The following is an 8,776-nucleotide window of genomic DNA, read 5'->3' on the forward strand; positions in this document are numbered from 1 at the left end:
AAGGAGCAATCGAAACTGATTTTGTCCGGGCATGGGACGACGGCAAGAATGGCGGAAGCAGTGGATCTGAAGGCGGAAACGTTGGTGGCGGAGGACGACGGAACTAGGCGAGCAGGCCGGAAGGAGTCGGCCGCACCAACAAGAACTGCGGAAACCGCAAGCTTGGAGGCAGAGGCGATGGCTGCAGAGGTCGGAAATAAGCATGCTGGTCGGAGGTCAGTGACGCCTTCGATTTCATACCCTCCCCAATTCCCTATGCCTAAGCTGGACGTACCGATGTTCGATGGACAACCCGCGGTGGTGGGTTCGGAGGTGTGAAATTATTCCGCCTCTATCATACCCCAGAGGAGCAGAAGATTACACTGGCAGCAGCCTACTTGAACGACATTGTCGATTCTTGGTTTCAAGATTGGTACGAGTCGCAAGAAGACAACAGTTGGACACAATTTGTGGAGGCTTTCTGTACGAGATTCGGATATCAGAATTTGGGGGATGTGGTAGAAAAATTTAATAAACTGAAACAAGTGGGGACAGTGTAGCAATATCAGGAAAATTTTGAAGAACTCAAGTCGATAATGCACACGTTGAATCCGGGAGCAAGTGAAGCCTACTTCGTTTCAAGTTTCATAAGCAGGCTGAGTGACAAATTAAGGTCGGCAGTCAAGATGCAACGACCAAAGTCAGTGAAGGAGGCGGCTGAAGGGGCTAGGCTACAGTAGATGTGGGTCCCACAGAAGCTCTGATGAAGAAACAACAGCTTTCGGCCCGCAGCAATCAAATAGCTTTCAGCTGTGAGGATAGGAAAGCAAGGAACCTTGGCCAAAACATGAAGGGCAAGGCTGTGCCGTTTGCGACAGTGGGAAATCCATTATTCGAAGGCCGATCCGGGATCTTTGAGCAGCAAAGACGGGCTGGCCAGTGTTACAAATGTGGAGATTGGTACGTATCGGGCCATCAGTGTAAAAGAGAGTTGGTAATGTTGAACGGAAAGGAAGAAATGCTTACGCCGGATGACGTTCCAAGTAAGGAAGAAGTGGTGGCAGAAGAAGCTGCGCAGTTGTTCTCTCTACAAACTATTGAAGAAAAGAGGAGATCCAATCGTAGGTGGGCAGTGCTGGTAACAGTCAGCAGCTCGGGTTAAAAAACGTGGCAGATTGGAAGAAAGGGAAAAAATGGGCTGGCTTCTCACTTTCTTGGGGACAAGAAAGTTCTGAACTGGGGGGGGTATTATCAGGACCCTACGGTGGTTAGGGTAGTTAGAGGTTGTTAGTATAGTTAGTTGAAGGTTGTAACAAATAACACTAGGAGCTGAGAGAGTTAAGCGGTTGTAACAGTTGAGGATAAGCCTATATACGGGCCTTTCCCTCTCAAAAAGAGGTATCCATGAATATTTTGATGAATTTATAGTCTATTTCCTCTCTCAATTTCTCTCTATTCCTTCTCTCTCTCTCTCTCGTTCTCTCTTTCTTTCTCAAAACCAACTCTAATTCTCCTCACCAAGGAGAATTTACCCTCTGTTAGGCTGAGACCCTAACAATTATGTTATAGTCCACCGCAAGGTATGAGACTTATTCCACATCGAAATTTTAGGCTCTTGGTGTGGAGTTTATAATCTCTTGGGTACCCTCCTCTTGACAGCTAGCTTTTGAGGTTGACATCTACCCAAGGAGTGTAATAGCATCTGCGTGTATAATTAATATTATTATTCTCTTTTGTGAAGGTGTAAAAGATCTCTAGCGAGATATAGTTTTTCTGGTGCTAGATCACATTCTCAAAACAAGTTATGAAACTGATATATTTTCCTCTGATTGGCATCTAGATTATTTGAACTCAAGTCGATCCCAACCCCCAACCTATCTAGATTATCTACAATTAATATATCTATATACCTCCATTGATTAGTTTTCTTATTTTAATTTGGTGCTTAAACAAATGGGCCACAATTGCAATAAAGCCGACACATATATCCCAGCTAACTTCGTGTCATGGGTGTTGGATTTACCCTCAATGGGGCCTTAATGACCACATGAACAATTATGATACACGTTTTAAACTAGGCAAGATAATGCACGTATGAATGATAGGGGTCATATACAAAGGATATGACCAAAATCATGTATTCCTTTTTCAAAATCATGTATTTGTCACGAACCTAGGGTTCGTGATAGGTTAGAAGAGGAATTGGGGAATGAAATCAGAATTGTAGGAGAGGGAAAATCAATAGAAAAAGGGAGAGATATTGAGAGAGAAAGGGGAAGAAGCAAGAGGAATGTGAGGGAGATTGGAGAGAGAGACTTAGAGAGAGTAGAGATTCAATATCAATTTCAACATGCCCTCTCCTCTTACAATGGGCCTTTTTATAGGCCTTAGTTAGCTCCTTAACTAATTTCTAACAGCACTCATGCGCTCCTAACAAACACCCAAATATCTCCTAACAAACTAATATAACTAATTACATTATTGCCCTTCTAATTACCTTTGAGACGTGACAGTATTCCTTTTTTGATCAAGTACATAGTTACCCAATAGAATATGACCAAAATGGTCAACTCCATGTTTATCTTTAGGTCACTATGAATCATAAATCACAAATGCCACAACTTAATAAAACAGAGTTATATAGCTCTATTTTGACCTTCTAACGTCAAGAATCATACATCATTGGCAAATTTGATTTTCAGAATATATCCTTAAGACACAAAGTAGCATCCAAAATACATCCCTTAATCAAAATAATGAGAGACTCAATTTGTCAAATACATCTCTAAATATAAATTCAACTAACCAATATAAACAATTTGTCAAATAATGAGAGACTCAAGAATGGCAGAACATGCAGCTGGAACTAGACTCCGTTTCCCTAGTCTAGTATGCAAAAGACATCCAGCATCTCCTCCACAAGAAGGCTGGTCAAACTCACATCCGCAACAGCTGCAAATTCAGTAGGCTATAACCTAGTTGCATAGGCAAGATCTGGCTACTATAGCCACTACTTTGCTCCCACATAACCTTCCCCCAGTAGTAGAATTTCTTTGCATTCAAGATGAGATAAAAATTATTAGCTCAGCTTTTGGTTGATGCACCTAAACTAGATCAATTCTAGAGAGCCAGCCCTAGAAGATAGCAGGATTTAGTTACTCTGTAGCCTTTTTCCATCTCAAAGATGTTTAATCAGCCACCAACAAAAAGAAAGACATAGGAAGGTCTCTGAATGTTTTTTCATACCCTCTTGGACATCTCAAACATACAAATAAATCAAATCTTCATATATGGGAGAACAAGAGAATGGAATCCAGCAAGGCCAAGCACTACAGAACAAGAGAATGGTGTTTAGTGATGGATTGTTCCATCGCTAAAATGCTAGTAGCTATTTGACTTAGCAACAGAACTGGACATTCCATCGCTGCTCAGCGACAGACTGGCGACGCATTATTCCATTGTTGCTGATTAGCGATGGATTTGCTATGAAACATTTCGTTGCTGATCAGTGACAGCATTGCAATGGAATTTTCCTTGTTAACCATCATTGCGACAAATATTTCGTTGCTGCTAAGCGACAGAATAAAATGTGACACATAATAAAAACGTGACACATGATACAAAATTCATGAAGGTAGAATAAGAAAATTATAAATTATTAAATCTATATTTATTCTATTCCTAATACTAAAGTAATGTTTAATAGATTTTGTGATAGAATTTTTAAAATATTTTGTTTTTGAGTGAAATTTTGTATAGAACGACATGTGCCCCAAAATTCATGTAAGATAAACGAGTTATTGATGTTTTATTTACTAAAATCTTGGATTGAATTGTCTCATTTGAATTTAATAGATTTTGTGATAGTATTTTGTGTCCCAGCCCCTTATCCATGTCTTAAAATACACAAATTATCTAATTTACACCTTTAGTTTAGACAAAATCTCCATGATGGAGGAAAATAGAAAAAATTATTTTCACTATTATCGTAGATAGGTAAGAAACCAAATATCAATAAATGTGATTTACTATTTTGATATTTATTTTTTATACTTTTTTCTCATTACCTACGTACCCTCCATGATCTTAGTCACCCAAAACACCAAAGGGGACGCTGGGACTGGGAGTCCTTAGACAAAAGGGTAAATGAAAATAATAACAAACTTAAAAATATATAAGAACATTTTTTTAATTTTATTGAAAACTTATTAAAGTAAAAAACCAATAAAGGAACACTATTTAGTTTCTTTTTTTATTTTATTATCTTCATAGACTAATCAAAAACTTCGAATCCAAAAGATACTAAACTCCCCCCAGGTAGTCAAAAAGCTTTAGCTGTAACAGGGAAAAAAAAACACTATATGGGGCATGATTGGAGAAACGAAGTTGGAAATCCTACAATTCCAATGTGCATTCTGTGGAGATGTCCAGTAAACTCTTAATTATCTACAACTGGTGCTATGAAATTCAATGTGATGGAGCTAACTGAGTAATTTATCAATCAAATTTCGGAGTCACAAGTGAACCACTATTATGTATATTTGTTGGATATTGACACGTAGTTCTACTTAAAATAATTTGACATAAAGACCACTTAGAGATTATCTAAACTTGTCAGGCAGTGAAGTAAACACAAAAATTGGCCCTAATCACAAAATCAAAAAACCCTAATACAAAATCCGAGACCCTAATTACAAAATCGGATATAAAAAGAATAAAATCAGTAGTGTCAGAGAGATGAACCTGATCAGCGATGGAGCTATAGGCGGTGAGCGCTATGAGGCGGCGACGGCAATGGGACTGGAGGCGGCGATGCTGCGATGGAGTTGCAGGCGGCGATGCCGCGATGGAGCTGGAGAAGGCAACGGCTATGACGCGATGGAACTGGAGGTGGCGATGGAGAGCAGAAGGGCAAAGAGATGAATCGGGGAAGCTGAGACCAAAGTGTGTTTAAATAGAAAATTAAATAATTAAACAACGGAGAAGAAAGTGAAAGACCGTCTAAATTTTTTCCTTTTTTATTTATTTTATAATTGAATGGACTCAAGAAAATATACATTCTGCTACAATTATAATTGATTTTTTTATTTAATTATAATTCAATTCAATTTTTTTATTTAATTATAATTATATTCTGTTATAATTATAATTAAATGGACCAAATATCTTTCTTATAAAATAAAATAATTTTTAAATTTTCTAAATTTTTAAACTGATATATACAGCCCTTTGTTTTCTCATTTTTTCCTGTGAAGAAAATTAGGAGAAAATTAATAATTTTAAAAGTATATATATACATACACACACTCTCTTGAGTTACAAAAAAGAATAATAATATTGTGATCGGATTATATAAATCTTACAAAGAAGTGTAATGTATAATGTTGACTTATAGAAGGACTTAATATATTATTTTTTATTGTTATTAAAAAGATATGTGACTGTATTTATGCTGTTTTATTTATTTTTGTTTTAAAAAAATAATTATATGTAAAGGAAGGGAACAATATATAATTTTATTATTATTTTTAAAATAATAAAATTATTAAATTTTTACAGGAGTGTAAAAGTCATCTTATGTTAATACCAAATAACTATTATAACAAAAAATAAGAAATAACTATTCAGAAATTTGTCACATTCATATAAAAGGTGCACATTCATATTTTATGTAACAAAAAATAAAATAATTTTGAGAGTTAAAATCTAATTTAGGATATACTTAATTTTATAAAAAAAAAAAAAATAGCTACAGGAGCATAAAAGTCATTTTATTTATTTATTTATTTATTCATTTATAAAATAAAATAATTTAGTCAATAATGAAAAAAATATTTCAATAATCATATTAATATTCAGAAAATAAATAATACTTGTTTTAACATATATAAATTTGAAATTATTTCTACTTATAAAATTACAAATAAAAAAATTGTAATTAAATAGTGTTTAATTTCATCATTTAATTAGTTTATGTGAATATTGTGGATGCAAAGAATAATAGACTTACATCAGGATATCTTTTTCTTGTTCATTCTTATTTTCATTTTTGCACCACAGATCTTTATTAACACATTATGGCATTTTCACTATGAAAAAATCTAATCCCATAAAAGATTGTTTATAGAAGTATTATCAAGATTCTTCGAACCATATTTTCTAGTATCATCCTAATGTTTATTGTTATACCATTATTTGCTCTATTATACTCAATAGATGAGGTAGTAACAGATTCAACTATTACTATCAAAGCTGTTAGATATCAATATTATCGGAGTATGCCTCGTTACAAGAGTGAAACAAGTGCAACAAAATGCCAACAAGTGAAATATGATTGGCAAAACATCTCGCTTACCAATAATCTCACATTCTCATTAAGAGAAATGAATAATTATAACATGCTAGAATTAAGGAGTTGAGGTGGTTAGACCTATACCCTGAAATTCTCTATAGCACAAGAGCCTATGGTTCCATCCTAATCCCATAGCAAGTTAATTTTATTTTATTTATTATTAATTATCTAGTTTAATTCTCAATTTTTATTTTGTATTTGTTGTATAATTAAGTTACATTTTTTTATTTTTCATTTGTTGTAAATTATTAATTATATGGTTCTCACATCTATTTTTGAGAGGAGAATGTTATCAAAAATGAAAATATTATTTAATAATTAATAATTATATTTTATGTGACATATTATATTAATGTGTTAGAGCAATGAGACCAAGCTTGGGAGGAGCTTAAGTCGCTAAGGCTACCACCTAGGATGAGGCAAAGAAGTAGGCGAAGCTGACGGTCAATCTTGTGATCGCTCTCATTCACGTTGACCAGGCCAAAGCTGAGGGTGTCCAGTTGGAAAGTGAGGTGGCCAAGGCACAAGCTGAGGTTGAGAGCTTGAAGGATGAGGCCGTTGATCAATTTTTGAAAGGTTTCTCGAAGGCCTTGTCCCAAGCTCGGGTGCTCTTTCTTGAAGCCGACTTCTTTGCCTGTGATGCCTTCAAAGAGACCACGGATGGTAAGCTTATGTCTTCGGCGGACCCAACTATTCAAGTTGAGGTCTTGACGAAGGTGTTGGAGGTCAATGGAAGCTAGCCTGAAGAGATTGCCCATCAACCTGGCGAGTCCGAGACTGTTGAGTTCACTTCTGGAGTGATTGTTGAAGTTGCAGCCGAGCCTGCTCTTGGTCCTTTGTCCCGTTGGGCTTTAACTCTATTTTTTTCCCATTCCTTTTTGCAGTAGACTTGAATTTTTGTTATCGTAGTGTAGGTAGGCACAAACAATGTAATTTTGGCCATAATGAAATGAATGATATTTTTCAAGTACCTGGGTTGTTCTGTGTTTGGTTTTATTTTTCTTTTCCCTGCCGATCTTGGTATGCAAAGCTAGTCTTGTTGCAGGATTGTCTATCGCTCAATTTTATTTCCAAAACAAAGTCGAGCAAGTATGCTTGTTTCTGTGGTGTTGTCGAGTTTCTTTACATCATGTATACTAGGGATAGACCCTAGGTCTTCACGTCGAGATTGACCTAGGTGTTTAGGTGCAGACTAATCGAGCTTGTCTGACCTAAGACACGTCTTGAGAGAAATCGGGATGGACCCAAGGTCCCCACGTTGGGATTGAGTCAGGCACTTGGGTGAGGATTAACTGAGCTTGTCTGACCCAGGGCACAACTTGAGAGAAACTGGGATGGACCCAAGGTCCATATGTCAGGATTGACCCGGGCACTTGGGTGTAGACTAACTGAGCCTGTCTGACCTAGGGCACGACTTGAGAGAAATCAAGATGGACCAAAGGTTTGCACTTCGGGATTGACACGGGTGCTTGAGTCTGGACTGACCAAGCCCATTTGACCTAGGGAATGGCTTGAGAGAAATCGGGATAGACTCAAGGTCTGCACCCAAGGATTGACCTAGGAGCTCGGGTACGGACTAACCACGCTTGTCTAACCAATGGCACAACTTGAGAGAAATCGGGATAGACTCAAGGTCTGCACGCAAGAATTGACCTAGGAGCTCGGGTTCGAACTAACCAAGCTTGTCTAACCAATGGCACAACTTGAGAGAAATTGGGATAGACCCGAGGTTTGCACGCTGGGATTGACCCGAGCGCTTGGGTACGAGTTGACTAAGCCTATCTTACTTAGGGCACAGCTTGGGAGAAACCGAGATAGACTTGAGGTCCGCACACTAAGATTGACTCAGATGCTTGGGTGTAGACTGACCGAGCCTGTCTGACCCAGGGGAGGGCTTAGGAGACTAAGGACTAGCTCGAAAAGATCATATATTGAAATAAGATGAGACAAACGGGAAAGCTGAATGACACATGATTTTATTAACATTGTGAAATGTGTTGGCATGTAGCCGGGTAATACATAACTAATGAATGCTAAAAGAAATGGACACAACGAATCCTTGAATAGAACAAATAAGATTAATCAACAAATAATACAACAAATGAATTCCAAATGACCACTTAGTTGTAATACTTTCATAAGCTGGTTGCATTCCATGCTTGTGGTAAAGGTTATCCCAAGAGCTTGGCCAAGTGGTATCCCAATATAAGAAAAACGACCTTTAGCAATAAAAAATTCGTTGCTAAAAAATTTAGCAATGGATTTAGCGATGGTCAGTTTCTCGTCGCTAAAAATGGCATCGCTAAATTTTAGCGACAACACAAATCAGAGATAGAAATTTTTGTCACTGATTAAAAAAATAAAAAATTATTTTAACAACGAAAAATTCCATTGCTATTTAATAACGGAAAGTTTTTCGTCACTAATATATATTAAAAAAAGTAA

Source organism: Diospyros lotus, chromosome 3, assembly GCF_014633365.1.
Source record: "Diospyros lotus cultivar Yz01 chromosome 3, ASM1463336v1, whole genome shotgun sequence".
In the NCBI taxonomy this organism is placed as follows: domain Eukaryota; kingdom Viridiplantae; phylum Streptophyta; class Magnoliopsida; order Ericales; family Ebenaceae; genus Diospyros; species Diospyros lotus.